This window comes from Gorilla gorilla, chromosome 6, assembly GCF_029281585.2.
Source record: "Gorilla gorilla gorilla isolate KB3781 chromosome 6, NHGRI_mGorGor1-v2.1_pri, whole genome shotgun sequence".
Classification (NCBI taxonomy): Eukaryota; Metazoa; Chordata; class Mammalia; order Primates; family Hominidae; genus Gorilla; species Gorilla gorilla.
Window position 1 is genome coordinate 22,077,844 of NC_073230.2, and position 24,515 is coordinate 22,102,358.

Genomic DNA, 24,515 nt, shown 5'->3' on the forward strand with positions numbered 1-24,515 from the left:
GTTTGGGACAGGGATCTGAGGGAAGTTGGTAACTTGAAAAAATCACCCCCTTCAAAGAACTCAGTATAATAGACTGATACATACAAATTTTATGTTCATAAAATTAATCTATAATATTTCCTGTTATGCCTATTTTATCTCCCTATAAAAACGTGAGCCAGTTCTAGAAATATATCACTGTATAGTTAGCATATTGCTGCTTTCCAGAATACAAATATAGCACTATAGGTAATGAAAGTATATTGATAATAATATTTACAATTAAAGCCTAGGTCTCCTTTTCACCATCCTTGAAAAAGATCTTGAATTAAAAAACAAAGAGGTTATAATAGAATTTGTTCTTGTCTTTTGCTCCTTTAAATATCCATTGATCTCATGCCAAAGTATTTTCTAACCAGGTTAAAGTCCAATTCTGTACTCACGTTAGGCTAAGATTCAATTGAGTTAAAATTTTACACTGACTGCCAGTCAACCTTATCATGAACTTTCATTATGTGCATGTAATTAATTGGGTCCGACGAACAATATCAGTTCTGAGTTATAGACTCTTTTCCCCCGACCATATAATTAGAATATAATTACCCACAGGATATCAGAATGATGCAGAACCTTTCCTCTAAATGCGCCCTCATTAGGAAACAAGTCTCAACGTACACTTATTCAATCAGTGTGAATTAATTAAAATGTTACTGAAATAAAAGAGGGTAGTGATAAAGAGTATCTGACATCTATTAAGAGACTATCACTAGAGACCTGCATGCACAGTTTATATTTAAATCCTTTTAGCCGAAATAGAAACTTTGCTATGTAATGTTATATACATCCAGTGTACTAGGAAATCTGAGTACATACATCGGTGTGTGTCATCATTTTTGAAAAGAGTACAAGATATGATAACTATAGAATCTTTAAGAATTGGGTAGGAATCTAAGAGCCCCATTATTCCATAAATATGTCATCATCAGATAGAATCTACCTGGCGGGCAAAAATCATTTTAACTCAAACTACCTAAGCAATTATTGGTTTAACCCACAACCTTACATTACAAATCTGAAAATATTTGTCCCAAAATTGCTTAGGAGACAACAATTGGAAAAGCCCAGATTTGTGAAAACACTAATTATTTTTGTCTTTATAAAATAACCTGAATTCCTTAAGCTAGCTCAAGTTATTACAGTAGCATATTTTCTTTAAGCAGCACATTCAAATACAGCTAAGAATATCTTCTTTTTAAGAGAATAAATAATACACCATACCACACATTCTGATTATATAAAACATATTTAAAAATAGTAAATGCACAAAGAAGCTGAGGGACACATGATACATAGCGCACAAGAAGCTGCAGATTCAAACAGTAACATTCTACCTAAGAGCTATTCATCTTTATTTCTCCAGGTGTATAGTTATATTCAATAAAACTTTGCTAAATAAATAACCCGTGTACAAAGGAATACTCAGCATTAGAAACAATGCCATGAACTGTTAACATAAAAATTTCAGAGCTGCATGTAATAAACTAAGATATATACATATTTTCAAGCTTTCAGTGTTATTATATATTCCTCAGAAAATTTTAGATACAGAAAAAGGTTTTATAAAACAGTTCTGGTAATAAAAATTTGGCATTCACTTTTATAAGTAGACATGCACCACTTTGTAATGGAAATTCTGCATGAGTATTAAGATAAACTAGGCTATCTACAAATTTATACTTTTTATATGCTCTTTAGGAGCAAACTTCAAGCAGTTTTAAATTATTACTCTTTTTTAAAAGAATGTTTAACTCTATAAGATTATATATATATATGTGTGTATATATATATACATGTGTGTATACACGTATATACTTGTGATTACAACATTCAAAAATATGTTTTATATACCTATATATACACAAATATACATATATATGTATGCATGTTGTAATCACATTCTGGTATAATATTCTATTCAGACACTAAACTCATCTTGGTGGAGACCAAAAGTGAGAGAAATAATGGTTCCACCCTGCTAAGCAAATGAAAATTGTCTCACAAAGGTTTGCTTTATTGTTACCCTAAAACTTTTTTAGAATTTCAGTAATAAATACATGTAGCTATAGTTGCCTGCTGAAAATATTCTATTGGAGTAACATTCACTAAAATGCCACATTAACTAAGAGTAATTACTACCAAAAAGCCACAATTTCTAAACAAGAGAATGTGAATATTTTTGAAGTTCCATTCTATAATAAACATCAATTTTCATTTTCTGAACACAAAGAAGAATGATTATTTATTATATTTTACATGGAAAACTATATTGCCTAAATTATATTTAAAAATCAGATTTTTAAATACAATTTAATATCCAGAGAAAAACATCTCAATTCTCCTCAGAATTCTGAAAATGTTCCCTTTATATTCTCTACCTGCTGTAACTCCTCATTTTACATGTGAGGCATTTTACAGTACCATCTATTGGATATTTTATATAACTACAACACATAAAACTCACCAGCTTTTCGAAATTTAGTAGTAACTATAAGAAGCTGCAAGAGCCATTCCGGAAACTAAATACAATGCTAATTTGGTATCCACTAACATTTCCTCATCATCACACACTTTAAAGTCAATTTTATTAGCTTCTAACAAAATGATTTAATTATGAGTTATCAATGATTTTTTAAAACCAAGCCTCCTTGCTATATATTTGTTTTAATTTTTACTTGATATATATGGTACTGTCTGATATATTTTTTCTTGACTCAGGGAAAAGAGTGATAAATGATGGGAATTTTCAAAAGCTGACTGAATGCTATTCATTCACTCAGCAAATATTTGTTAAGCATCTAGTCTATGACCAAATCAAATTAGGCACTAGACATAAAGAGATACACCCTTTTGCTGGGAGTGATAAGAATAATGGGGGTGCTAGTCAATGAGCATAAGGGACAGTTTCACAAGAAATGTTTCAAGTTCAATTCCTGCTATGTTGACTTTTAAGCTTCTGTGGGATATATCTGAGAGGAAATTTAAAATATGAAGTGAGGGCCGGGTGCAGCGGGTCATGCCTGTAATCCTGGCACTTTGGGAGGCCGAGGCGAGTGGATCATCTGAGGAGTTTGAGACCAGCCTGGCCAATATGGTGAAACCCATCTCTACTAAAAAAATACAAAAATTATCCCGGCGTGGTGGCTTGCTCTTGTAATCATGGCTACTCAGGAGGCTGACCCAGGAGAATCACTTGAACCCGGGAGGTGGAGGTTGCAGTGAGCTGAGATCACGCCACTGCACTGCAGCCTGGGCAACAAGAGTGAAACTCCATCTCAAAAATAAATAAATAAATTTATTTATTAAATTAAAAAAAAACACGAAGTGAGCATTTCGATCTAGATGTATGTGGGGAGAATGGGTTCATACAGACACATGCAAACATGGTAGCTGTAGCCCTGGAACTGGATAACATAATTTATAAAGTGTGGGTGTAATAAGATGAGAATTGAACAAAAAACTGAAGTTCTACACATATTAAACAATGAAAGGAAGACTAGGGATTTAGTAATATTGACAAAGTGTGGTTAAAAGGTAAAAGAAAACCTAGTGGAAATGCACTGGATGAGTGTTAGAGGCTATCAAAGGTAAGCATCTCAGTGTCAAACACTGCAGAGCATTCAAAACAGATTATACTTGGAAAGGGTTTCCAGTAGATGCTGTTGGTAGCTCAAAGCAGATCCTTTGCTACCTTGCCAGAGCAACTATCACCAGCTGCTACGAGTGTTAACTTCTGAAAGCTTGCAGCCGTCCCTAAGAATTAACCTTTATCCACAGAAATAGGCTGTGCCAGGAGGCCCTAGATAATGACTGACACATAGGTGAGGAAAGGCCAGCCTTCTTGCCTTAAGTTAGGAACAATCCTACGATAGGATTTTTGCTGCAAAGCCCTAAAGGTACGGTCCAAGGCTAAACTGTCACTATGATCAACATTCTTGCTTAGAGCTTGCCTCTTCCTTTTTCTGCCTCCCTCCCTTCATTATAGGTTGTTTTGTTTTTGTTTTTGTTTTTGTTTGTTTTTTTCTAAAGAACTTTTTCTCCCTCCATAAATCACACAAAGCCAAATCTTGGCTTAATACTCTACTCCTTAGGAACCCACCTAAAAGAGTGCAATTCGATTTAGTAAGGATAGCAAGAACAATTTCATATCCATGTTACAGTCAGAAGTTACACTAATGTGGGTTGAGAAGGAAGAGAGGAATGTGACACAGTGGGCGTATCTACACACCTGCGCAAACATACTTATGGTTATGTGAAGAGCCAGACAAGAGTCAGCATGCAAATACAGGAAATAGAATTGCACAGGAGAAGGACAAACAGCCCTTTCACCGGAATGAGTTCTACAACACACTAACAGTAAAAACAATATTCAACTACTGGACTCAAATCATGATGCTGTTTAGTACTAAATTACATAAGTGTGCTGGATTACACCTTGTCTGGGTTTTTCCTATTGTAAATTAGGAAATTGATATTTTATTAAAGATTTGTGACAAATGCCATGAAAGGAGAAAAATGTGGAATTCCAGGAGAATTAAGGCAGAAAATACTAGAATGAAAGAAATCTGAAAGAATATACGCATTGGGTGGCTCAAGGATGTTGAAGACATGATAATCAAAGGAAGTAATTTGAAAATATTTATGGTCAAGATAAAATGAGAGTAATGTAATGAAGAATAGATCACTAGGTACAGAGCCGTAATATTCCAGGGTTTGGGTTTCCTTGGGCAAATGAGGCTGAATAAGTCAAAGCTCTTTAGAGTATTAGCAACAGAATTTCAACTGATAGATTTTTATCAACTGGACTGGACAGCAAGGAGTGGTCATGGAAAGCTCAAGAGAACTATCCTTATTGCACATAAAGGGGAACACGGGTTGAACTAGGGAACAAAGACAGGCAATGAGACAGAGATCATGGTAGTATTTACAAAATTGATGTGTGGACCAAAAGTTATATGTGACTTAATTCTTCACCAGGTTTCAAGTAAAAGTTGAGAATAAACAAGCCATATTTAATAGTAAAACAGAGAAAGTCATGTACATAAATACTTTCTGATCACCACTGTTTCAGCAGGAATCATTAAAACTACAGATTAGCTTTGCAGGGTGGAATTTATCCCTTAATGTCTAGTGGTGGTTAAGAATGTCTGGTTTTGACTGCATTCAAAATTTAAAAATTAAAAGATAAAAATGATATAAAGCATTTGTTTCTACTCTAATGCTATTAGCTCTAGATATATGCCTTGCCCCAACCCCAAATTTCTTTGAAAGGTGTAAGCAGAAATATCAACATAGAAGTTCACATATTTGGGAGCTTTTATGCCATAGTTTGTGGCAATTTAGTTTCACCAGTGTTTAATGAGAATAGCAAATTTTGCACATTCTTGCCAACACTGGGTCTTAACATTTTAAAAATATTTTCCAAAATGGATAGAAAAATTAAATCTCATTGTTTTAATTTATATCTCTTCATTACTTTTTACAATATAGGGATTTGGTTTACAATATAGGGATTGCATTTTACAATACAAAGATTTGTTGTTGCTGTTGTTATTGTTGTTATGATCCTTATCTTTAACTTGATTTGTAAGTTTTGGGATTTAGCATTTTCTTTAAAATAAATTTTCATTGCTCAAGGCAGTCAACATTTTATCTTTCTCATTTTGGAAAAAAAAAAAAGAAAAGGCCGTGCCTAGGCAAAAATTAAACCCTGAATTCCTGTTTGATTTTTTTTGTAATAGATGTAATGTAGAATTTACCTTACTTTATTTTCACATGGTTATACAATAATCCTGACACCTTTGATGCTCCACCAGATTTCATTTGTGACTTTTATTATAGGCTACATAATTATATATAGTTCAATGTCTTTAGACTTTCTATCACATCTTTACAACTTTTAGAGCCGTATTATTTTGATCACTGCAAATTTAACAAACATATTTTTAAGATTTTTTGTTAGAATAACCATTTTCTTATTACTCTTCCTTTTTAAGATTTTATAATGTTTATGTACATTTATTCTTCCAGACAAAATTAGAAATCATTTTGTCCAGCCAAAAAATTGCATGCAAATTGCACCAAGTAGATAAATTAATTTGAAGTGACGTAGGTTCTTTTTCATTCAGTTTAATTTTCTTTACACTTAAGAGAACAATTTAGTTTTTTGTTTGTTTGTCTGTCTGTTTTGCTTAGGGATATCATGATCTCTTTTCACTTTGTTGCCATTCTCTACAGTAGTAAAAGGAGATTTTCATAATCCTTTTCTCCAGATTACTTATTTTGTTGTCCTCAGTGTTGATTTTTGCCTTATTCTAATACAGATATAGTTAGTTTCTGCTAAAACATTATTTTTTCTATGCTCTTTCTTAATTCTTTTGTTTCTTTCAAGTCAGTGCATTATAAAGTAAATGTTTTCTTTAGTATTCTTGACCATCTAAAACTATTACTATTGATGTCTTCTTCTGTTTGATGCAATAACACTTTATGTATGGCATTCATCTAACTTTTATCTGCCATCCTTTTTCTTTATTTTTGAGTTGCATAACTATTAGTATTTTATTTGGCAACAGGTAGACTCTTTAATACCAAAATGCACTTGGGTCATAAACCATCAGTCTGCATTGGCAGTGGATAGAAAAGTCAAAGGAAACAAATACAACTACACCGATTATTGCAATATTGTTCAGGTACTGTCCAATACAGAAACAACTTCACACAGAAAAATTAATCTAAGGTCTCAGTAACCACAAAATAATAAAAAATATTTTCTCTAATTGAATACAATCAAGCCTATAATATTTATTTTTGCTAAGGCTACCAAGAAACTCAGGGAAATTCTGAAAAATTACCTCTGTAAACTTTGAATGGTATTGTGAAATAAATTTGAGTTTTAACTTAATTTTTGCACAAACTTACTATATTTTATTTTGCTGCATATGGTATATTACATAAGCTGTTTTGAATACTGTTAGCAATAACTTGTAGAATAATTTAAATCATTCATGAATATATAATTTCCCATCCTCACTTTAGAATCAGACATATATAATACTCTTTGTTTTAAGTCTATTTTTAAAATTTAGCTTTTAATACATTGTAATCTCTCTTTGGATAATGCTCATGTATGGCTATATGTTTAAGATTTCCAGACACCGTCAAGATGGCTGACTAGAGGAACCTAGCACTCACCTCTTAAACAAAGAAGGGCCACAACAGCAAATAAATAACCACAAATCAAATGGAGCATCTAAGGGAGAACACAAATTCAGCAAGAAAATGATGAAGCCCTTCTAAGACATGGAAACTCCTGATGGCACAATAAAAATAAAAGCAAAGCAGCTAGCCAGGATCAGCATAGAGGCAGGAGAGACTCTCCATTGCAGGAAAAAGGTAGGTGGGAGATTCCCCAGCCATCTACATTCCCATCAGAGATGTCTGAAATCCTAGGGAGAGAAAAGCCCCTCTGCCCTCACAGACCCCGAGCCTAGTGCAGAGAGTTTCCTGGAGTTCACATGACTGTATTGTTCCAGAGAGGAAAATCAAACTGGGTGCCCTACACTCCTGGGACCAAAGCTGATGCATCATGGCATTATTTTGAGAGAAGAACCATCACCAGAATACATTCTGACTTGGGCCAAATAGCCCCTGTATCTCCACATCCACAGTATTCCACTGATATTCCCCTACATCCACTGAGAAGGCTACAGTCTCATGAAACCAACTAGAACTGGTGGTACAACTGTGTCCCCAGCATCTGAGCCCATGTAGCTCCCTGTACTCCAGAAAATAGGTGATCTAAAACCTTAGGAAATCTGCCTCCAGGACATAGGTAGCTGAAGCATGTGCACACCAGAGCTTGAGAGCCACCTGTCTTATCTGCCGTCACCAACAGTGACCTCTCCCCCTCTAGCAGTGGGGCCACCACATGTCCATGTGCAATGTCAATAACCTGCAAACCAGCTTAACTGGGGTCCATTGCCAGTGCCCCAATGTGTGCCATCCAGGAGCCCGAGGCCATCCTCCTCAGGAATTGCTGCCACTTCAACCCCAAAAACCTGACCTCTCCAATAGTGGGGCTGCTGCACACCTTTGCACACCATTTAGGAGCCAGAGGAGTGGACCAACCAGGGTCTACTGCCACCAACACCCATGCCTACAAATATCCCCCAGGATCCTGAAGACTGGCCTACCTGGCCTTTCCCAAAGAAAGTTATGACAGAGCCTCCACAAACAACTACAGCCTAAACTACTGAGAAAATCACATACGCTACTGATTTGATTACAGGCAAAAAAAAAAAAAAATCATATGGAGAATACATTACTGTACCTACCTAGAACTAAAACCAAAGCACTCTACCTAACTGACTCTATAGATACATCTACAGGGAAAAAAGTGTTACCCTATGAAAGCTACTTCAGAAAATTGAAAGAAGTGACAGCTATACCAGAGATGTAGATATCAGTGTAGGGATGCAGGAAACATGACAAAGCAATAAAACATAACATCTCTAAAGGAAAATAATTATTCTGCAGTAACAGACCACAAATAAAAGAAAACCTATAAACTACCTGAAAGGGAATTCAAAATAATTATCTTTCAAAAATTCGGTGAAATACAAGAGAACACAGATAGGCAATACCATGATATCAAGAAAAGAATTCATGATCTGAATCAGAAATTCAACAAAGATGTCCAACAGAAATTATAGAACTGAAGAATTCAATGAAAATATAAAAAGTACAATTGAGAACTTCAACAAGAGACTTGTCTTACAGAAGAAATAATTTCCGAGCTTAAAGACAGATCTTTTGAAGTATCCTAGTCACACACTAAAAAAAGAGAAAAAGAATTTTTAAAAAGAGTGAAGAAACTCTATGTGACATACAGGAGAACTTTAAGCAAACACATTTTTAAATTCTGGGAGTTCCAGAAAGAAAAGATGGGGAAAGGCATGGAAACCTATTGAATAAAATAATACTTTAAAATATCCTATGTCTTGGGAGATAAATAGACATCCAGATACAGGACACTCAATAATCCTCAAATAGACTTAAATTAAAAAGGTCCTATTGATGGTGACAGGGGACAGACAAATTCCTAGGCAGACAGGGATGGGTCTCCAGTGAAACCCAACCTTCAAGCAAAGGACAGTTTAAAGCACGAAAACCAAGCTGCCAGTTCCAGATAGACTCCACAACCGGCATGAGAACTTCTATCTCCATCTCACCCACTCACTCTTGATTGGTTCCTTCTGAATGATGCCTTTTAACTAATCAAATGATGTTTTTTTTCAAGACCAACCATGGACCCATCAGCATGCATTCCCTGATTCTAAGCCCATAAAAACCCCAGACTCAGACTCACAAATGGCTACCTGTTTAGGGGTCCTCTCTCATTGCTGAGAGCTTTCCTTCAGTGACTCAATACAATTCTACTATATCTTACTCACTTTCTGGTGTGCACATACCTTGATCCTTTTGGTCACAGACAAGAAAATGGAAATCCTTGAACTGCAGGAGCAAAAGAGCTGTAATGTTCCTGCTTGCTGAGCTATAGGTGGTGAGAGTAAAAGAGTGGTATAATCGATTCTCTGCCGCTCGCCGAACAACAGGACAGAAAAACCCACTGGGTGCCACCTTCTCCTGCTTGCTGAACAATGGCAGCAAAGAAGCCACTTGGTGCCCTTTCTCTCACTCACTGAACTGTGGAAGCGAAAAACCCACAACACTATCTGAGGCACATTATAGTCAAACAGTCAATAGTCAATGATAACAACAGAAAAGAATCAAGTCACATAGAAGGGAGTTCCCATTAGACTAACAACACACTTCTCAGAAGAAACCATATAGGTCAGAAGAGCAGGAGATGATATATTCAAAATGCTAAAAGAAAAAAAAAAACCTGTCAGCCAAGAATACTATAACCAGCAAAGCTATCTTTAAGAAATAAAGAGTAAAGTTTTCTCAGACAAGCAAAAACTGAGGGAATTCATCACCACCAGACTGGATATACAAGAAATAAGGGAGTTCTACATCTGAAGGCAAAAAGGATGATATCTGCCATTATGCTAACAAATGAGAAAGACAAGGAATGAAATGTTATTTCTACAGAAAACAAGGCAACTGCAAAAAAAAACTTAAGAGAGAAAGAGAGAAACAAAACAAATACAAAACAATCAGAAAACAAATACCAATGGGTAGTTAGTCTTCACCTATCAACAACTATGAAGAGGTTTAATTCACCAATTAAAAGATAGAGATTTGGCTGAATGGATTAAAAAGCAACAAGATCCAACTATATGCTGCCTACAAAAATCTCACTTCACTTGCAAAGACACTCATAGATTGAAAGCAAAGGAATAGAAAAAAGATATTCCAATGCAAACTGAAACGAAAAGTAGGCAGGATTATCTATATTTATATCAGACAAAGTAGACTTTAAGTCAAAAAACATAAAAACAGACAAAGAAGGTCATTAGATAAAAATTAAGTGGTCAATTCAGTAAGAGGATATAACAATTATAGAAAAGTAAATAAACGTATATATACACACTCAACATTGGAGACCATAATACAATAATAGCTAGGAACTTCAATGCCCCACATTGAGTATTAGACAGATAATCTAAAAGGATAATAAATTGTAAAATATTGGACTTAAACTGCACTATAGAACAAATGAACCCAATAGATATTTACAGAGTATTTCATCCAATAGCTGCAGAACACACATTATTCTCCTCAGGACATGGGACATTTGCAAGGATACACTGTATCTTAGACCTCAATATAAATCTCAAACATTTTAAAACATCAAAATTCTCTCAAGCATCTTCTCGGAACACAATAAAATAAAATCAGAATCAATATCAAGAAGAACTTTGGAAATTGTACAAATACATGGAAATTAAACAACATGCTCCTGAATGACAAACAGGTCAATAAGGAAATTAAGAAGAAAGTAAAAAAAATTCTTGAAGACATGAAAATAGAAATACCTATGGGATAGAGCAAAAGAAGTACTAAGAGGGAAGATTATACTAATAAACAAAAAAATTAAAATATTTAAAATAAACAACCTAACAATACACCTCAAGAAACTAGAAAAGCAAGAACAAATTAAATTCAAAATTTATGGAAGAAAAAAATAATAAAGATCAAAGCAGAACTAAACAAAATAGAGACTAAAAAATTACAAAAAGTCAACAAAATGAAAAGTTAGTTTTCTGAAAAGATAAACTAAAACGACAATTAGACTAAGAAATAATAAACAAAACCTCAATAAATAAAACCAGAAACAAAAAAGGAGACATTACAACTGATACCACATTAATACAAAGGATCATTAGAAACTGTTATGAACAACTATACACTACCACACTGGGTAATCTAGAGGAAACATATAAATTCCTGGAAAACTTACAACCTGCCAAAATTGAACCAAGAAGAAATAGAAAATCTGAACAGACCAACTACGAGTAACAACAATGAATCACAAATAAAAAGTCTCCCAAAAAGAAAACAACAACAACAACAAGGCCCAGGACAGAGAGTTTTACTGCTGAATTCAACCAAACTTTTAAAGACAAACGAAACCAATTATTTTTAAATTATTCTAAAAACAAAAAAATAGACCATACTTCCTAATTCACTTTATGAGTACAGCATCACCCTGATAACAAAACAAAACACAGACACAAAACAACAACAAACTACAGGCCAATATCCCTGATGAATATGCGTGTAAAAATCCTCTACCAAATAATAGCAAAGCAAATTCAACAACACATTAAAAAGATAATTCACGGGGGAGGAGCCAAGATAGCCAAATAGGAACAGCTCCGGTCTGCAGCAACCAGCGTGAGCAACACAGAAGACAGGTGATTTCTGCATTTCCATCTGAGGTACTGGGTTCATCTCACTAGGGAGTGCCAGACAGTGGGCGCAGGTCAGTGGGTGCGCGCACACTGTGCGAGCCGAAGCAGGGCGAGGCATTGCCTCACTTGGGAAGCACAAGGGGTCAGGGAGTTCCCTTTCTGAGTCAAAGAAAGGGGTGAGGGACGGCACCTGGAAAATCGGGTCACTCCCACCCGAATACTGCGCTTTTCCGACGGGTTTAAAAAACGGCACACCACGAGATTATATCCCGCACCTGGCTCGGAGGGTCCTAAGCCCAGGGAGTCTCGCTGATTGCTAGCACAGCAGTCTGAGATCAAACTGCAAGGTGACAGCCAGGCTGGGGGAGGGGCGCCCGCCATTGCCCAGACTTGAATAGGTAAACAAAGCAGCCGGGAAGCTCGAACTGGGTGGAGCCCACCACAGCTCAAGGAGGCCTGCCTGCCTCTGTAGGCTCCAACTATGGGGTCAGGGCACAGACAAACAAAAAGACAGCAGTAACCTCTGCAGACTTAAATGTCCCTGTCTGACAGCTTTGAAGAGAGCAGTGGTTCTCCCAGCATGCAGCTGGAGATCTGAGAACGGGCAGACTGCCTCCTCAAGTGGGTCCCTGACCCCTGACCCCCGAGCAGCCTAACTGGGAGGCACCCCCAAGCAGGGACACACTGACACCTCACACAGCAGGGTACTCCAACAGACCTGCAGCTGAGGGTCCTGTCTGTTAGAAGGGAAACTAACAAACAGAAAGGACATCCACACCAAAAACCCATCTGTACATCACCATCATCAAAGACCAAAAGTAGATAAAACCATGAAGATGGGGAAAAAACAGAACAGAAAAACTGGAAACTCTAAAAAGCAGAGCGCCCCTCCTCCTCCAAATGAATGCAGTTCCTCACCAGCAATGGAACAAAGCTGAATGGAGAATGACTTTGACGAGCTGAGAGAAGAAGGCTTCAGATGATCAAATTACTCTGAGCTACGGGAGGACATTCAAACCAAAGGCAAAGAAGTTGAAAACTTTGAAAAAAATTTAGAAGAATGTATAACTAGAATAACCAATACAGAGAAATGCTTAAAGGAGCTGATGGAGCTGAAAACCAAGGCTCGAGAACTACGTGAAGAATGCAGAAGCCTCAGGAGCCGATGCGATCAACTGGAAGAAAGGGTATCAGCAATGGAAGATGAAATGAATGAAATGAAGCGAGAAGCAAAGTTTAGAGAAAAAAGAAAAAAAGAAATCAGCAAAGCCTCCAAGAAATATGGGACTATGTGAAAAGACCAAATCTACGTCTGATTGGTGTACCTGAAAGTGATGGGGATAATGGAACCAAGTTGGAAAACACTCTGCAGGATATTATCCAGGAGAACTTCCCCAATCTAGCAAGGCAGGCCAACGTTCAGATTCAGGAAAAACAGAGAACGCCACAAAGATACTCCTCGAGAAGAGCAACTCCAAGACACATAATTGTCAGATTCACCAAAGTTGAAATGAAGGAAAAAATGTTAAGGGCAGCTGGAGAGAAAGGTCTGGTTACCCTCAAAGGGAAGCCCATCAGACTAACAGCGGATCTCTCGGCAGAAACCCTACAAGCCAGAAGAGAGTGGGGGCCAATATTCAACATTCTTAAAGAAAAGAATTTTCAACCCAGAATTTCATATCCAGCCAAACTAAGCTTCATAAGTGAAGGAGAAATAAAATACTTTACAGACAAGCAAATGCTGAGAGATTTTGTCACCACCAGGCCTGCCTTACAAGAGCTCCTGAAGGAAGCACTAAACATGGAAAGGAACAACCTGTACCAGCCACTGCAAAATCATGACAAAATGTAAAGACCATCGAGACTAGGAAGAAACTGCATCAACTAATGAGCAAAATAACCAGCTGACATCATAATGACAGGATCAAATTCACACATAACACTATCAACTTTAAATGTAAATGGACTAAATGCTCCAATTAAAAGACACAGACTGGCAAATTGGATAAAGAGTCAAGACCCATCAGTGTGCTGTATTCAGGAAACCCATCTCACGTGCAGAGACACACATAGGCTCAAAATAAAAGGATCGAAGAAGATCTACCAAGTCAATGGAAAACAAAAAAAGGCAGGGGTTGCAATCCTAGTCTCTGATAAAACAGACTTTAAACCAACAAAGATCAAAAGAGACAAAGAAGGCCATTACATAATGGTAAAGGGATCAATTCAACAAGAAGAGCTAACTATCCTAAATATATATGCACCCAATACAGGAGCACCCAGATTCATAAAGCAAGTCCTGAGTGACCTACAAAGAGACTTAGACTCCCACACATTAATAAAGGGAGACTTTAACACCCCACTGTCAACATTAGACAGATCAACGAGACAGAAAGTCAACAAGGATACCCAGGAATTGAACTCAGCTCTGCACCAAGCAGAACTAATAGACATCTACAGAACTCTCCACCCCAAATCAACAGAATATACATTTTTTTCAGCACCACACCACACCTATTACAAAATTGACCACATACTTGGAAGTAAAGCTCTCCTCGGCAAGTGTAAAAGAACAGAAATTATAACAAACCATCTCTCAGACCACAGTGCAATCAAACTAGAACTCAGGATTAAGAATCTCACTCAAAACCGCTCAACTACATGGAAACTGAACAACGTGCTCCTGAATGACTACTAGGTACATAACGAAATGAAGGCAGAAATAAAGATGTTCTTTGAAACCAACGAGAACAAAGACACAACATACCAGAATCTCTGGGACACATTCAAAGCAGTGTGTAGAGGGAAATTTATAGCACTAAATGCCCACAAGAGAAAGCAGGAAAGATCCAAAATTGACACACTAACATCACAATTAAAAGAACTAGAAAAGCAAGAGCAAACACATTCAAAAGCTAGCAGAAGGCAAGAAATAACTAAAATCAGAGCAAAACTGAAGGAAATAGAGACACAAAAAGCCCTTCAAAAAATTAATGAATCCAGGAGCTGGTGTTTTGAAAGGATCAACAAAATTGATAGACCGCTAGCAAGACTAATAAAGAAAAAAAGAGAGAAGAATCAAATAGACGCAATAAAAAATGATAAAGGGGATATCACCACCAATCCCACAGAAATACAAACTACCATCAGAGAATACTACAAACACCTGTACGCAAATAAACTAGAAAATCTAGAAGAAATGGATAAATTCCTCGACACATACACTCTCCTAAGACTAAACCAGGAAGAGGTTGAATCTCTGAATAGACCAATAACAGGAGCTGAAATTGTGGCAATAATCAATAGCTTACCAACCAAAAAGAGTCCAGGACCAGATGGATTCACAGCCGAATTCTCTCAGAGGTACAAGGAGGAACTGGTACCATTCCTTCTGAAACTATTCCAATCAATAGAAAAAGAGGGAATCCTCCCTAACTCATTTGATGAGGCCAGCATCATTCTGATACCAAACCCAGGCAGAGACACAACAAAAAAAGAGAATTTTAGACCAATATCCTTGATGAACATTGATGCAAATATCCTCAATAAAATACTGGCAAAACAAATCCAGCAGCACATCAAAAAGCTTATCCACCATGATCAAGTGGGCTTCATCCCTGGGATGCAAGGCTGGTTCAATACACGCAAATCAATAAATGTAATCCAGCATATAAACAGAGCCAAAGACAAAAACCACATGATTATCTCAATAGATGCAGAAAAGGCCTTTGACAAAATTCAACAACCCTTCGCGTTAAAAACTCTCAATAAATTAGGTATTGATGGGACATATCTCAAAATAATAAGAGCTATCTATGACAAACCCACAGCCCATATCATACTGAATGGGCAAAAACTGGAAGCATTCCCTTTGAAAACTGGCACAAGACAGGGATGCCGTCTCTCACCACTCCTATTCAACATAGTGTTGGAAGTTCTGGCCAGGGCAATTAGGCAGGAGAAGGAAATAAAGGGTATTCAATTAGGAAAAGAGGAAGTCAAATTGTCCCTGTTTGCAGATGACATGATTGTATATCTAGAAAACCCCATTGTCTCAGCCCAAAATCTCCTTAAGCTGATAAGCAACTTCAGCAAAGTCTCAGGATACAAAATCAATGTGCAAAAATCACAAGCATTCTTATACACCAACAACAGACAAACAGAGAGCCAAATCATGAGTGAACTCCCATTCACAGTTGCTTCAAAGAGAATAAAATACCTAGGAATCCACCTTACAAGGGATGTGAAGGACCTCTTCAAGGAGAACTACAAACCACTGCTCAAGGAAACAAAAGAGGATACAAACAAATGGAAGAACTTTCCATGCTCATGGGTAGGAAGAATCAATATCGTGAAAATGGCCATACTGCCCAAGATAATTTACAGATTCAATGCCATCCCCATCAAGCTACCAATGCCTTTCTTCACAGAATTGGAAAAAACTACTTTAAAGTTCATATGGAACCAAAAAAGAGCCCGCAGCACCAAGTCAATCCTAAGCCAAAAGAACAAAGCTGGAGGCATCACACTACCTGACTTCAAACTATACTACAAGGCTACAGTAACCAAAACAGCATGGTACTGGTACCAAAACAGAGATATAGATCAATGGAACAGAACAGAGCCCTCAGAAATAACGCCACATATTTACAACTATCTGATCTTTGACAAACCTGAGAAAAACAAGCAATGGGGAAAGGATTCCCTATTTAATAAATGGTGCTGGGAAAACTGGCTAGCCATATGTAGAAAGCTGAAACTGGATCCCTTCCTTACACCTTATACAAAAATTAATTCAAGATGGATTAAAGACTTAAACGTTAGACCTAAAACCATAAAAACCCTAGAAGAAAACCTAGGCATTACCATTCAGGACATAGGCATGGGCAAGGACTTCATGTCTAAAACATCAAAAGCAATGGCAACAAAAGACAAAATTGACAAATGGGATCTAATTAAACTAAAGAGCTTCTGCATAGCAAAAGAAACTACCATCAGAGCGAACAGGCAACCTACAGAATGGGAGAAAATTTTCGCAACCTACTCATCTGACAAAGGGCTAATATCCAGAATCTACAATGAACTCAAACAAATTTACAAGAAAAAAACAAACAACCCCATCAAAAAGTGGGCGAAGGACATGAACAGACACTTTTCAAAACAAGACATTTATGCAGCCAAAAAACACATGAAAAAATGCTCACCATCACTGGCCATCAGAGAAATGCAAATCAAAACCACAATGAGATACCATCTCACACCAGTTAGAATGGCAATCATTAAAAAGTCAGGAAACAACAGGTGCTGGAGAGGATGTGGAGAAATAGGAACAATTTTACACTGTTGGTGGGACTGTAAACTAGTTCAACCATTGTGGAAGTCAGTGTGGCGATTCCTCAGGGATCTAGAACTGGAAATACCATTTGACCCAGCCATCCCATTACTGGGTATATACCCAAAGGACTATAAATCATGCTGCTATAAAGACACATGGACACATATGTTTATTCACAATAGCAAAGACTTGGAACCAACCCAAATGTCCAACAATGATAGACTGGATTAAGAAAATGTGGCACATATACACCATGGAATACTATGCAGCCATAAAAAATGATGAGTTCATGTCCTTTGTAAGGACACAGATGAAACTGGAAATCATCATTCTCAGTAAACTATCGCAAGAACAAAAAACCAAACACCACATATTCTCACTCGTAGGTGGGAATTGAACAATGAGATCACATGGACACAGGAAGGGGAACATCACACTCTGGGGACTGTTGTGGGGTGGGGGGAGTGGGGAGGGATAGCATTGGGAGATATACCTAATGCTAGATGACGAGTTAGTGGGTGCAGCGCACCAGCATGGCACATGTGTACATATGTAACTAACCTGCATGATGTGCACATGTACCCTAAAACTTAAAGTATAATAAAAAAAAAGAGAATTCATCATGATCAAGTAGGAGTTATCCCAGGGTTGCAAAGATGGTTTATATATGAAAATCAATAAATGTGATATAATACATCCATAGAATAAAGGAAAATGTCTTATGATCATCACAATAGAAACCAAAACAAAGCAATTCATAAAACTTCATCCTAAAATTTCTTCATCATAAAATCTCTCAAAAATTAGACATAGAATTAGATATACCCTTACACAATAAAGGACATTTATGACAAACCTACGGCTAACAGTATACTGAACAAAGAAAAGCTTAAAACATTTTCTACAAGAACTGGAATAGGACAAGTATGCCCACCTTTACCACTCTTATTCAACATAGTACTAGAAGACCTAGGCAGAGCAGTTTGGCAACAGGATGAAATAAAGGGCATCCAAATTGGAAAAGAGGATGTCAACTTATCCCTCCTTGTAAATGAGATAATCTTACATATAGAAAAACCTGAAGACTTCACAAAAAACTCTTATGACTAATAAATGAGTTTAATAAAGTTGCAGGATATAAAAATTAACATACAAAAAAATCAGTAGCATTCCTATTTACCAAAAACAAGCTAGCTGAAAAGGAACTGGAGAAGGAAATCCCATTTATAATAGCTTAAATAAAATAATAAAATACTTAGGAATAAATTTAACCAAGGAGGTAAATAATCTCTACAATTAAAACTGCAAAACACTGATGAAAAAAATTGAAGAGGACATAAAAATCAAAAGACATTCCATGCTCATGGATTAGAAGAGTTAATATTGTCAAAATGACCATACAACCCAAAGCAATTTATAGATTCAATGTAATCCCTATTAAAAATTGCAATTATATTTTTCTTCAAATAAATAGGGAAAAATCCTAAAATTTGTATTGAACCACAAACAAATAGAAGTAGTCAAAGTAATACTGAGCAAAGGGAGGAATAAAACTATGTTACTTCCAAATATATCACAAAGCAATAGTAACCAAAACAGCATAGCATTGCTATAAAAACTGACACACAGACAAATAGAACAGTATAGAGAACACTGAAACAAATCTATGTATTTTACAGTCAACTCACTTTTGACATAGGCTCTAAGAACATACACTGGGTAAAAGACACCCTCTATAATAAATGGTGTTGAGAAAACTGGATATGCATATGCAGAGGAATAAAACCAGATCCCCATCTTTCACCAGATCCAAAAATTGACACAAAATGTATTAACAACTTAAATGTAAGACCCAAAACTATAAAACTACTAGAAAAAAACAGAGGGGGATTTCTTTGGGACTCTGGTCTGAGCAAAGATTTTTATGGATAAGGTTACAAAGGCACAGGTACCAAAAAGAAAAATGGACAAACAAGACTATATGAAACTTTTACAAAGCTTTTGCTCAGCGAAGAAAACAATCACAGAGTGAACAGACAATCTGTAGATTGGGAGAAAATATCTACAAACTATTTATCTGACAAGGGCCTTTTACCTAGAATATACAAGGAACTCAAACAACTTAACAGCAATAATAATAACAGTAATAATCCCATTAAGAGGTGGAAAAGAATCTGAAAGACATTTCTCAAAAGAAGAAATACAAATGGCCAAAAAGTATATAAAAAATGTTCAGCATCACTAATCATCAGAGAAATGCAAATCAAAACCACCATAAGATATCACCTCACCCCAGTTAGAATGGCTATTATCAAAAAGACAAAATATAAGAAATACTGGCTAGGATGCAGAGAAAAGGGAATTCATACATTGTTGGAAGGAATTTTAGTTAGTACAACTATTATGAAAAACAGTATGGAGGTTCCCTAAAAAACTAAAAATAGAAATATCATATAATCCAGCAATCCTATTACTGGGTATTTAGCCAAAGGAAAGGAAACTTGTGTATCAAAGTGACATCTTCACCCCCATGTTTATAATAGCACTATTCACTATAGCCAAGATGTGATATCAACCTAAATGTCCTTCAATAGATGAGTGGATAAAATAATTATGGTATATATCCACAATGGAATACTATTCAACCATAAAAAGAAATGGGACGTTGTCATTTTTTGCAACATGGATGAACCTGAAGGGCATTATGTTAAATTAGTCAAGCACAGAAAGATCAATACCACATTCTTACTTATATACGGGAGCTAAAAAATTGAGCTCATGGAATAAAAGGGTAGAATTGTAGTTTTCAGAGGCTGAGAAGTTAGGGATGAGAAAGGCAAAGAGAGAAGTTGGTTAACTGATACAAAATTACAGCTAGATATAATAAATAAGTTATGTTCTATAGCACTATAATGTGAATAGAGCTAACAATAATTTATTGTGTATGTTCAAAAAACTAGACTGGAGAATTATGAATATTTCCAATATGAAGAAATGATAAATGTTTTAGGTGATGGTTATACTAATTACTCTGATTTAATCACTGCATATTTCATACAGGCATCAAAATATCATTCTGCATCCTATAAATATGTAAAATTATTATGGTAACTAAAGATAAAGTGAAGAAAACAAAAAATGCAAAAAACCAACCAAAATCATGTAAATACAATTTTTAAAGAATTTTTATGACTTCATTATTATTTTTGATTTGTGGGACTACACATTTCACAGCAATTTCAATGTACCATCTAGATATTATATAGACACCTATGATCTGAACTTAAAGTTTTAGAACATTTCTACCTATAATAGGTTTTTGGATATTTAAATTTTGTTTTTTTTTTCTAGGTTTGAGGTCAGTGAAGAAAATTGACATTTTAAATTAATATAGGCATGATGGCCTAATTAATCTTCTTGACTGTGAACTCCTGTGTGTCAAGAGTCAATCCATAGAACACTGCATACTGAATATATTAACTTCCCAATTGTTCATATATTAAAATAAAAGATTTTCATCAGATTTCTTCTTAGCTGAACTTCCAATTCATGTCTTATGGGGCTTTTGTTTGGCTTTTCCATAAATCATGGCAAACCAAATGTGGCACAAGTTTGATTTTTGAAAAAAAATTATTATTGCTTGCCCTGGGTACAGTTATACATATAGGATATATATACAATATATATATAGGATATACACACACACACACACACACACATATCCTATATATATGGTATATATATACATATCCCTGTTTAAAAAATCCCTTTAAGTATACAACTCTACCTTATGCATTTAGGTAGAAACAAAAACAATTGTCTATAACACTCGAACTTTTTCTTTTAGACTAGACCCTGATTATAATTATACACATTCTACATAATATAAACTAGTTCAATGTAAAGATAGTTTGTCAGAAAGCAACACAGCCAATCTGAGACAATGTAACAGATAAATGGTTGGTTAACCTCCCAAGGGTAAGATTATGAAATCACTTAGTGAGGCTGGGTCCCTTCCAGTTTTCTTATGCTATCTCTCTTTAAAATATATGTACATGAAGAATACATGTATTCTTTAAAATATATGTACATGAAGAAATACACGTACATGCTATGACTCTTTAAAATATATGTACATGAAGAATATTTTAAACCAAAATGGATGTAGACATATTTTATAAATATTATAGCACCCTAGTTCTTAATGTGTTCCTCATCAGAATTTGAATAGTGAGAATGTAATCCTACACATTTAAAAAATTAAATAAATAAAAGGCAGCTATCCTTTATGAATAATAACATGAAATTGAGTCTGAGTTAGATCTCCAAAATATGGAAAAATGAGGTTTCTTTTTGCCTATCATTACTATGATGACAATTATGAATTGATCTATAATGAATATTAATTAAATGAATATTAAGTAATGACACTGATGAAACATTTATTGAGAGCTGACAATATGCTTTATCCCTGCTCTTTCAACAAAAAAGAACATTGCATAGGCACAAACCTTTGGTAGATGACATAGGATTTCAAGGAAATAGATGACTTCAGTAACTTTGCTTAAAGGTTAAAGAGGTAAATTTAAAAGAAGGGTGAAACAGCCATAATGATGTGAAATAAAAGCTGAAGCTCAGTGCAGCAAGATACATCCTTAGTGAGTTATATGTTCACACCTCCCCACCAGACTCTGCATTTCTGGAAGTTTTATAACTAGCCTAGGAATAATATTACAGAGAATTCAAAATTCAAATTTCAGAATCACAGAACATTTGAATATCTCCCACCCACCTTGAATTAGCTGATGTGTAGCATTGGGATTGTCATTATTAACTCTTGCCGATAAAAGTCAGATGAAAAAATCTACAGAAAGTTTCCATACTACTGGAGCTGTGAGAAAGAGACACACACCATACTTCTACTTCCTAACAAACTTTCTGACATTGCTGAGAAATAATGACTTAGTTAAACACATGCTCTAAGGAAAGATTTAACATACTCTATGCTATTTAAGACTTAATCACCATATTTACAATGCATAATTTAGTAGAATTCTTAAAATTGTGGAAGAGCAAGCAAGATCGGAAGAAGAGGAGAAGTTAATATGACATATGGTTTTCTGAGGGTGTTATAGGTAGAGATACGTAGATTGCTGCTTCAGCAACATCACAACTTAGCCAAGTTTTCAGAGTTACAGTGAAGAAAAAAGAGATGCAGAACTGGGACCATTTTAAGTTTCAGCAACATAGATGGAACTGGAGGTCAATATGATAGGTGAAATAAGCCAAGCACAGAAAGATTAATATTACATGTTCTCATTCATATGTGGGAGTTAACAAGTTAATTCCATGCGGGTAGAGAGTAGAATGATGGTTATCAGAGGATGGGAAGAGTTTGCATGTTTGTGGAGTAGAGGGATAGAGAGAGGTTGGTTAATGGATACAAACACGTGGTTAGATAGAAGAAATAAATTTTAATGTTCAATAGTAGAGTAGAATGACGATAGTTTCACACATTGTATGTTTCAAAATAGCTGGAAGAGAGGACTTCCCAACATAAAGAAATAATGAAATACTCAAGGTGATGTATACCCTAAATACCCTGACCTGATCATTACACATATTATGCATGTAACAAAATATTACATGTACCCCATAAACATGTACAAATATTATATATCAATACAGAATAAAATTCATTTTTTATATTTATAATTTTAATAAATAAGATTTAAAAATTATGTTTATAAAACAGGATTAATTTTAAAACTAAAGAATATTTTTTAAATATACATTTTTCAAATAGTTTTGCTGTCCTTTCTGTAAACTAACAAGCTTCATAATTTATCTTGATGGTATTTTTATTAACTCTATTCTTGTTTTTTAAACTTTACTTTAAAGTTCTGGGATACATGCGCAGAATGTGCAGGTTTGTTACACAGGTATACATGTGCCGTGGTGGTTTGCTGCACCTATCAACCCATCATCTAGGTTACAAGCCCCACATGCATTAGGTATTTGTCCTAATGTTCTCCCTCCCCTAACCCCCTACCACTCGACAGGCCCTGGTGTGTGATATTCCCTTCCCTGTGCCCATGTGTTCTCATTGTATTAACTCTATTCTTAAAGGCTCATCAGATATTATAACAAGAGAGTGTATTCCAGGAAGAACACACCATAACTGGTCTAAAGGGCTATGGTGCTGAACATATTCATTGTTTCACATCCTATCATTTCCTGCTAATGGACAGTAATGATATGGTTAAGTTCAAAAGTGAGATAAATTACCTTGGGCGGTATGGCCATTTTCACGATATTGATTCTTCCTACCCATGAGCATGGAAAGTTCTTCCATTTGTTTGTATCCTCTTTTGTTTCCTTGAGCAGTGGTTTGTAGTTCTCCTTGAAGAGGTCCTTCACATCCCTTGTAAGGTGGATTCCTAGGTATTTTATTCTCTTTGAAGCAATTGTGAATGGGAGTTCACTCATGATTTGGCTCTCTGTTTGTCTGTTGTTGGTGTATAAGAATGCTTGTGATTTTTGTACATTGATTTTGTATCCTGAGACTTTGCTGAAGTTGCTTATCAGCTTAAGGAGATTTTGGGCTGAGACAATGGGGTTTTCTAGATATACAATCATGTCGTCTGCAAACAGGGACAATTTGACTTCCTCTTTTCCTAATTGAATACCCTTTATTTCCTTCTCCTGCCTAACTGACCTGGCCAGAACTTCCAACACTATGTTGAATAGGAGTGGTGAGAGACGGCATCCCTGTCTTGTGCCAGTTTTCAAAGGGAATGCTTCCAGTTTTTGCCCATTCAGTATGATATTGGCTGTGGGTTTGTCATAGATAGCTCTTATTATTTTGAGATATGTCCCATCAATACCTAATTTATCGAGAATTTTTAGCATGAAGGGTTGTTGAATTTTGTCAAAGGCCTTTTCTGCATCTATTGAGATAATCATGTGGTTTTTGTCTTTGGCTCTGTTTATATGCTGGATTACATTTATTGATTTGCATGTATTGAACCAGCCTTGCATCCCAGGGATGAAGCCCACTTGATCATGGTGGATAAGCTTTTTGATGTGCTGCTGGATTTGTTTTGCCAGTATTTTATTGAGGATATTTGCATCAATGTTCATCAAGGATATTGGTCTAAAATTCTCTTTTTTTGTTGTGTCTCTGCCTGGGTTTGGTATCAGAATGATGCTGGCCTCATCAAATGAGTTAGGGAGGATTCCCTCTTTTTCTATTGATTGGAATA

At 35.8% G+C, this 24,515-nt stretch overlaps 1 protein-coding gene across 13 annotated transcripts in view; it reads right to left on the reverse strand.

Moving 5' to 3' along the window:
* Positions 1-24,515, reverse strand: part of DGKB (diacylglycerol kinase beta) — a 760,061-nt gene that overhangs the window by 488,472 nt on the left and 247,074 nt on the right. The gene's annotated exons all lie outside the window — the stretch shown is intronic.